We start from the raw sequence: 10,081 nt of genomic DNA, 5'->3' as shown, positions 1-10,081 counted from the left end.
GCATTAAATTATTTCCATTTAATTATTATATGGGTTTAAAACTGCCATTTTGCTGTTCGTTGCATCTGATTTTGTTCCTCTGCTCTATTCCTTTGGGTTAATCAAATATATATATTTTACTTTTATCTTTCTTAGCTATAAATTTTTTCTTTTAGCTTTCTCTTCCTCCCCCCACCCATATATGTGTACACATAGTGGTTGCTCTGTTGTTTACAACATGCATCTTTAATTTATATCAGTCTACTTTTTTTTTAATTTTTTAAATAAATTTATTTATTTATTTTATTTTTGCGTTGGGTCTTCGTTGCTGTGCATGGGCTTTCTCTAGTTGCGGTGAGCGGGGGCTACTCTTGGTTGCGGTGTGTGGGCTTCTCATTGCGGTGGCTTCTCTTGTTGCAGAGCACAGGCTCTAAGCGTGCGGGTTTCAGTAGTTGTGGCTCGCGGGCTCTAGAGTGCAGGCTCAGTAGTTGTGGCACACGGGCTTGGTTGCTCCGTGGCATGTGGGATCTTCCCGGACCAGGGCTCGAACCTGTGTCCCCTGCATTGGCAGGCGGATTCTTAACCCCTGCGCCACCAAGGAAGCCCCTATATCAGTCTACTTATAATCAATATGATAAGATCAAGTAAATATAAAGTAAAAGGTCCTTGCAACCATGTAATTCCATCCACCCCAGCCCATCATTTGTGCTATTGTCCTAACTTTTACTCTTCTATTTATTATAAACCACATAATACAATGTTATAAGCTTTATTGTAAAAAGTCAGTTGTCTTTTAAATAAAATAAGAAAATGAGAGTCTTTTCTATTTTCCTGTGCTTGTTTACCATTTCTGATGCTATTCATTCCCATTTGTAGATACTGGTTTCTTTCCATCTGATGTCACTTCCCTCTGGCTCCTCCAATACGTTGTTTAGGCTTCCAGTGAATTTTTTATTTGAAGTATTATTTTGAAAAGTTCTAAGAGTTCTACTGTTTTTTTCTACTTTCAATTTCTCAGCTGAGAAACTCTGTGTTCATTATAGCTATCTTCTCTTTAAGTTCATGTATATATTTCTAATAGTGTCTTTAAAGTCTTTGCCTGCTAATTCCATCATGTGGATTATCTCACGGCATGTTTTTGTAACTGTTTTTTCTCTTGCCTATGGATTCCTTCACATGTCTAGTAATTTTTTATTTTACACTGGACATTACAGATATGCTGTAGAATCTCTGGATTCTATTATTTTCTCTGGAGGGTGTTGCTTTTTGTTCTAGCATGCTAACTTACCAGCTATTCATTTTGAAATTACAGAGGCCTCGTTTCACACATTGTGGTGGGTTTCACACATCTATTAATGTTTTGCCTTTAATGAAAGGTGACTCCCCTATTCAGGGGTATAGTCTTTTCTGCTAAGGCAGGGCCCTGAGGAGTTTCAAGTGAAAAGCCCTACATGTTTCCACTGCCTTTCCAAGTTGGTGGGACTCAGATTCCAAATTCTGCCTTCCCTTCCCAGCTGAGATATCCATTGAGCTTTTCCAGCCTTCCAGCTATTGCTTACCTGGGCCCCTTGGATTCTCCCCTGCATGTATACATCGCAAGGACAGCTAAGGATTTGACTGAAGGTTATATACAAATTCTAGGGGTCCCCCTTTGTGTTTCCTTTCTTTCAGAATTTTCCCCCTCAGTATCGTCACTTTGGCAGCCCCAGGGTTCATCTTCTAATTCAATGCCTGTGATTTTCTGCTTGTCTGCAAACCTCCATGTGGACTGGTGGGGGAAAGAGAAAAGCCAAACAAATGCAGTTCTCATGCAGTACAGTTCCTGTCTTTCAGTAGTCTAATTCCCTCTAGTTTCTGCCTTTTGATTTTTTTTTCAGTGCCTTCAAGTACTTGTTCTTTATATTTCGTCCATTTTTATCACTTATACAAGCTATTCTGCCACTAGTTGGGTTTAGACTTTTAACTGAGAAAAAGAAATCAGATCCAAAATTCCTTAAAAAAAAAAAAAAGACACGCTTCCTTTTATGTTACCAGTAGGAAACAACAGAGCTTTGAATAACAGTGGATTTATTAAACATCAACAATTATAGTGTAGAATCTCAAAGAACTGAAGTCCCAGAGATAGAGTCATGTGATAGATCTGTACGTAAAATCTGACCAAGGTCGGGGAAGAAGGGAAGTGTCACAGAATGGTGAGAAGAAAGGATTCAGCAGACTCTCTACCTCACCTGGGCATTACTTCATCCAACGCATTTACAGAGTATCTACTGTATGTCAGGTATTGTGAAAAGAACTGGGTATCTGGAGATATGTGAAAAACAGTCTCCCTCAGAAGCTTAGAGTCTGATTGGAGGAGGGAGCAGACAATAAAGATGTAAAAGTGTAAACAATTAAGAAATTGCCAAATGTGAAGTAATACAAAGAAAGCAAGCAGAGTCATGACATGGAAAATAATGGACACTGGAAAAAACTATTTTAATACAATGGTAAGAGAATATTTTTCTGAGTAGGTCACATTTCAGCTGAATCTTTAATGAGAAGGAATCAACTATTCAAAAAAAGCCGGGACGGGGGATTCCATGCAGGGGGACAGAAACAGAAATAGGTCGAAAAGAAAAAGTGAAAGACACTTGTAGCTGGAACTTCAAGAACAAGGGGTAAATGGTAGGCAGTGCTGCTGAAGAGGTAAACGGGGCCTTGTAATACAAGGAATGAAGTGCACTGGGAACACCTTGCAGGGTTTTAAGCAAAAAATAACATAGTCTCATCACATTTTTTGAAAGAACTCTCTGGCTCCTACACAGAACGAGTAGTTCGGTTGGGAGGTGACTCAAGTAGGAGACGAGGAGGGCTTAGATAAGGACAGTGGCAGTGGGAGTAGAAGAAGAGATATATTTTAGTGATAGGATTGTGTGAACGGCAGCAGGAAAGAAGAGGAAAAAGAATCAAGGCTACAGTCCCGGTATCTGGTTTGAATGACTGTGAAAATGGTAGCACCATGACTAAAATGGAAAAGTTAAGTTTAGAGCTTGTGACATTCTAGTGTGGGAGTTGGATAAGAAAGTATTGGTAGATGCCAGGTAGTACTAAGGGCAATGAGGAGAAATAAAGCAGAATAAGGGAATAAAGAGTAACGGGGGCTACTTATACTACATGAGTTGATCAGGGAAGACACAAACGAAGTGAGGGCATGCCAACTGGGTGAAGAGTATTCCACTAAAAAACAAGAGAAGGTGCCAAGGCGGGAAGGCAGTAGTGAACTGGGTCCGCAAAAGAAAAGGTGTGCAGGGTTGTGGGGTGGAATGGGTTGGGGAGAGGGAAGACAGAGGTGGCCAAGGCCGTTCACGTAAAGCCTGACAGACTTATCAAGATAAGGACAACGGTTTTGATCCTAAATATGCTGGGGTACCACTGCAGGACTTTGAGAGGGAGAACAGAAAACAAACTGCTAGGGGGAAGGGGGAAGCAGTGACCTGGTAAGAAGCTACAGCACTAGTCCCAGTGCGAGACATGGCATATCGGACTAGGATCAAAGTAGTGGAAGTGGTGAAGTTGCTGGATATATAACCTTAAAATCCCACACAATTTGCTGTTGAACTGGATGAAGGATATGCGAGAGAGGAGTCAAGGAGAGCTCCCATTTGTTTAACCTGAGGCGCTGCACGAATGGTGGTGCCAACTATTAACAGGGACACTGGAAGAGAGGCAAGCTTGGAGGAAGAAATCAAGAACATGCTCGCTTGCTTGCTGATGAGAACTATCCACAGGTGGTGCTTCTCAAACGTTAATGCGCACAAGAATGACCCATAGGTCTTGTTAAAGTGCAGATTCTGATCCAGTAGACCTGAGACTCTGCATTCCTACCAAGCTCTCAGGTGATGCTGACGTTGCTGGTCCACAGACCTCACTCTGAGTAGCAAAGTCACTGAAAAACAAGAGATAAAGGAGGAAGGAGGATAACTGAGACATCAAAATTGTGATTAAAGTGAAGGTAAGTGAAATCCAGAGCGCATAGGGAGGATTAGCCTCCATCAGTGGTTGTGAAACTGGTTTGCAGGGCAGCAGCATCAGAACCACCTGGAAACTTGTTAGAATAACACATTCTTGGCATCCCATACCTTCTGAATCAGAAACTGCGGGCGTGGCGCCCAGCAATCCATGTTTTAACAAACTCTCCGGATGCTTCTGATGCGTGTTAAAGTTTGAGAACAGAGGCCTAGAGAAAGAGGGCTTCATCCACTGAGTGGAGAGATGAACGTCATGGTAGGTCGAGAGCGAAAATTACAATTCACTTTTCCCAATATTTACACCTTTTACAGTGTAACTCTGCAGTTCCTCTCATCAACAGTGGAGTCTCTTTTCCCTCCCCTAGCATCTGCCTGGAATTGCCGTAGGCAACACAATGAGGGAATGACAGTGTGTTGATACTGAGCCCAGGTTTCAAAAGACTTTGCACACTTCTGCTCTCTCTTGGACCCCTGTGACCATGATAGAAACAAGCTCAGGCTAATGTGCTAGAAGACAAATGACCACATGGAAAGAGCCCCGTAATCCCAGCTGAGGCCATCCTAGATCAGCAGACCCACCAGGCGACTGAACACATGAGAAAGCCAGTCAAGAACCACTAAGTAGGCAGTGTCCCTAATAATGTGCTAGAGGTATTGTTTTTGATAAACAGGATGAGTTTGTGTTTGCCTGACCTTGACACTGACCAGAACTGCCCAGCCAATAAGGAAAGTGTGTGGCAGAGAGAAATGGGAGATTTGAGGAGGAAAAGGTGTGAAATATCCATTATATCAATGGGGAAGAATAATAAACTTGTACAGTAATGTATATCATATGAAGCTGAGGCTGGTGATTGTGTTTTCACGGTGACACCAATCTATACAGTTACTGATTTCCTTCAGGAATGCTTCGCAGGATGCATGTAGGGACAAGTTAAGAGCTGGGTTCATCCAGATTGAGGTCTTGCTAGGTAATGGGTTAGCAAACTATTGCTTGCAGGACAAATCTAGTATGTGGCTTGTTTTTTTACAGGCTGCAAGCTAAAAAATGCTTTAACATTTTTGAAGTGTTACAGAAAAAAACAAAGACTATATACAACAGAGATTGCATATGGCCCATAAAAGTTGAAAATACTTACTCTTTGGCCCTTTACAGCAAAAGGTTGCCAACCCCTAAACTAGGTGAATGAAGACAGACAGGCAAGAGAGTTGGAGGGTATTGCAAGGAAGTGATTTAAACCTAATTCCGAAAATCATAGCTGGGCATGAAGGAAAAGTGTTAACAAAAGAGGGTGATTGAGTAAGGTCAAAAGACTGTCATTCCTAGTCCTGTACTCTGTCTAGATCATATTAGATACCCTCGGAGGCGGCCTCACCTGCTCTACCCAGAGTAACGTTTCCTGATACAATGATCACATGAAGCTAACAGTAAGGTACTCTCAAGAACTTGAGTAAGTTCTTGGAAAATCTGCTTATGCCCTACTGTGTGCAGGACACTGCATTTAGCACAGGATACAAAATTGGAGGCAAAAAAAAAAAAGTATATGGCACTAGAAGAAACACTTCTCAGTCTCTTTTGAAAGCATCTCTTCATCAGCCTCCTTAAGGTTGTGTTCCCTAGAATTCTCACCTATGTCTGCTTCTCTTCTTGCTCTACCTCCCCTCTCTGGGAGATCTCATCCATTCCCACCGCTTCATTACTACTCTATTCCCAGTGACTCTTAAATCATCTCTCTAGCCCCAATTTTTCCTCCAAGATGCACACTCCTATTTCCAGCTACCCACTGGAAATCTTCATCTGCATGGTATGCTCTATTCCATGCTGTACAAAGAATTTTCTGAGGTGATGGAAATGCTTTCTACCTGTACTGGCCAATATGGTAGCCACAAGCCTCATGTGGCTATTAAATGTAAATAAAATTCCAAATTCCAAAGTTCCTCAGTTTCACTAGCCATATTTCAAGTGGTCAATACCCACATGTGGCCAGGGGCTACAATATTGGACAGCACAGCTCTAGGCAACTCAAACAGTCTCAAACTGAACTCTTTTTCCTCCCCCAACTATCCCTGTTTCTGTATTTCCTACCTTGAATATTGTCACCACGTATCTCTCACAGCCCATCCTCATCAAAATGGTGCCCAAATCTCATCTCATCTACCCCAGAAATCTACTGAATCTAGCGTCTCTTCTGGATCCCTACTGTCACTGTTCCACAGGCCCTTTTGATTTCTGGTTTGAACTACTGCAAAGGGCTTCTCAAACAGATTTTTACTGAGACTTTCCCCACTTCAAACCTTCTACATTATCTCTACTTGTTTCTTAAGAGCAAGACTAATTGTTCCATCTCCACCTTCTTTAAAATTCTTGTTGGTGCCCTCCTATTCATCCTTATAACCCTAGCATTTAGCATAATCTTGGTCCACAGGTACACAGCATCTCATGAATAAATGAACTTTACAGATAGAAAAGCAAAGAAATAGCCTTTTGCCTAGGAGAGAACTGTTCACCTATATGAAGTGCAGATGATCTTTCAGAGAAACAGAAGCCGGCCTACGCCAGGCAAATACTAGATGCTTTAATTTTGCCATGTCTATAGAAAGCACACCACCTAATGTTCTGGCAAACATCGCAGTTGCGGCTCCTACTGGGATGAATTCAGACTCAGGCCTCGCCCTAAGTTGAATTCTATTTCCCTTACCTCTTGCTTTTCTCATGCACAGATCCAATGGTATTTACCATTCCCCAATATCCTTGCAAAGTAAAGTAGGAAAGGATTTACTAATTTCCATGACATTGTAACAAGCAACTGGACTTTTTAAAGTGGCCATATAACACATACTGTTTTCCAATACCTAAGAGATTCAGGTATTGACTGAAAACTCAAAATGAGGAATTAATCAATTATTTACCAAGCTTTGGTTATCTTCTGTGCATGAGTCAGCTGCTGTGGCAGAACATGAGTGTAAAGGACAAGATATAATACCCGTGACACAACTACCATTTTCTTGTCCATCCTGTATCTCCCACCATCACCCAGAGTGTTCTTCCATGTACAGAATACTTGACAGCCTCATAGATCATTATCCTCAATTCCAATCACCTTCACCTCCACCCATTTTCATTACTTCCAGTCATGGCTAGAATTAGGTGCTCTTTAAAACATTTTTTCAGTCTTCTTACTCCTATCCCCACTATGTCTACTTGAACCTCACTGGAAAATAAATCCCCTGATATCTCACTGTTCTCTAAGTATAATGGTCACCTCATAGCTTCACTTCCTTCCCTACACAGCCCAGACATCAGAATGCACCAATTCAACTACACTCACCAGTATCTCCCTCAACTCCCTTGCCCCTTTTTTTACTACTTACATTCAGCAATACGTCAACCGTAGATAAATCCATCCATTTGTTCATTCACTGTAGAAATATTGAACGCATATTAGATGTCCAACATTAGTTTCTGCTTCTATTTCCATATTGTTGAATGCTACCAGGACAAAATCACAAATTTCAGGGTCCCATAAATTTAAACATCCCAGTATCTCAGGTGAGACCTCAACACTCATCAGCAATTCTTAACTAAGCCTCTCTCAACGACCCTCAAGGAACATTTTTCCACTCCTCTCCTCAAGCCCAATCCTACTCGGGATGCATCTTTCTCAGAAGATGGCACTGCTTCCTACTTCATGGAGAAAAGAGAGGCTTTAGAGAATGAACTACCTCATCTTAATCATCTACCCACCAGTGTCTCTCTGCATTTTTACTTCCTTCTGCCACTTTGGAATAAGACTCGCCGCTGCTTCTATATCCATTATTAATTCACATACCCGTGTTCTGGATCCCCTTTGCTACAGCACTTACCGCTCTCTTTTATTTTCAACTTCTCCTATTCTAGGGCCTCCTTTCCCAAAGTCTTCTCTCCCTCCCATTTGAAATTTTAAAAATAAAGCAAACTCTCCTTTCTTTGGTTTTATACCCTCACAAGCTTGCTTCTGAGCATGGAATCAAGAGTAGATTGTCTAGCGACTTCTGTTCTTTCTCACGGAGAAAGTGGCTTTAACAGTCACATGTTTGCCTTTGTGATTTTTTTCTCCCTTTTGCAGGGTATACAAGGCTGATAACTCACTGACACATTCTCACATGCAGGCAACCTTGCAGGCCTAAAGAAGCACTTTTGAAACTATTTCAAACTTACATGAAAATTACAAGGAGTACAAAGGATTTCTGTATTTTACCCTCGTTCATCAATTTTTAAATTGTACCACAACTTATCATTACTCCTCTCCAACTATATACGCATCTTCTGAACCATCTGAGAGTAGGTTACATAATGATTATGATTTACATGCCCGTGTGGGTTTTCCTAAAAGCACCAATCACCAGACTTGTCTATACAATTTCTGGTCTCTACATTATCATAGTAATTTAAAATGTCACCATTTCGATAGTACACAGGTCTAATGAGCTTAATGTTACAAATGGATCCATGCTCAGGAATTCCCTGGTGGTCCAATGATTAGGGCTCCACGCTGCCACTGTCTTGGCCTGGGTTTGATTCCTGTCGGGGAACTAAAATCCCACATGACGCGCAGTGTGGCCAAAAATAAATAAATGAATAAATTAAAAAACAAACAAACAACAGAAATGGATCCATGCTCTGAATCCTGATGAAATCTGGTTTGTGTGGAGGAACCCCTTTCCATTTCTCATCCCCTGCCCCAATTCATGGGGACAATGGCTGCTGGTGGTTTCCAGTACCCCAAAGCACCTTATGAAAAATTTTTCCAAGTCCAGAGATGCATTACCGACTGGCTCAGGTGTCCACAGCCTACGGTAGAGGGGACTGCAATTATTCCCCATGATGTAAAAATAATCCCCAGCAAGTACAGGCCATCAGCTGACCTTGCATAAATTCTGCTCCTCTGTACACACCACCTATTGTTACTACAGACTAGATGGGTTAGGGCTTCCCTTGGGTTGCCTCCCCTAAGAACTAAGGCCAAATTTGACTATTTAGACAAAGAAGTAATAATAACAAGTTTTCCTGTTGTGAATCCGAGTATGAGATTGAGCAAGTGCTCGCCCAATGAATGAGCAAGTGCAAATGCCTAGTTGCATTTACTTTACAGAAATAAGTCGCAAAAACACTGAAAACCTGAGGTAAAATAAAATGTCTCATGGACAGCAAACTTGGATGAATAGGCTAAACAAATGCAGAGTTAGGTTGAAAGTTTATAGAAAGTATAGCTCTGTAAAAGCAGAAAGCAGGTCTTAGCCAATTTAAAAAATCTCTAGCACCTATACGTCCACCCAATAAGCGCTTTAAGCATATCCTATGTGAAAGAAAATAGAGAAGGGATATAGTAGAACACATACAGTTGCCAAAGAACTTTCAGACTGGTGAGAGAGAAGACATTAGTAATCAACTGCAACTTGTGATGCATACCCTAAAGGAGTCCAGGGTTGTTAAGAGGAAGTAATTGAGAGGAAATCATGGAGTGGAGGGGAACACTTTAACATTAACCTACCTAGTTTAGCCAGAGAATTCAGTTCCCAGCAGAAGAAAACGCTATGCATGAAGGCTCTGAATTAGTAGGGAGCAGCACCTCCACAGACCTGAAGCTGGCTAGTGTGGCCAGAGCACAAATGAAGTGAGAGAAAAGCTAAAGATGGACTAGAGTCTAATTAAGCAGAGATCTGTAATCCATATTATGTTGGACTTTTGTTTCCTTTTAATAAATATCCTAAGAATAATAGGAAGCTACTGAAGGATTTTAAGTAGAATGAAAGGGGAAAAAAAATGTTTTTAAAGGTCTTTTGAAAGCTACATCAAGAATGGATGGAGGTAAACAGTGGATGCAGGCAGACCCATTATGGTAGTACAGGTGAGAGATCATGGCTGCCTAGACTGGATGATGGTACAGACACATTAGAAATATTAGAAAAATATCTAGTGACCAAGATTTAGTGACTGGATGAGAGGGCTGAAGGAGAACGAAGAATCAAAGACTTGGAAATTTGGGGCTTGAACACCTAAGAGGATGATGTGATGGTGCCATGTATTAAGATGGGTGTTCACTAAAATATCATGCAAA

The sequence above is a fragment of the Hyperoodon ampullatus genome (assembly GCF_949752795.1).
Source record: "Hyperoodon ampullatus genome assembly, chromosome: 6".
In the NCBI taxonomy this organism is placed as follows: domain Eukaryota; kingdom Metazoa; phylum Chordata; class Mammalia; order Artiodactyla; family Ziphiidae; genus Hyperoodon; species Hyperoodon ampullatus.
The sequence above is the reverse complement of the archived record's forward strand: the minus strand, read 5'-3'. Positions refer to the sequence as shown.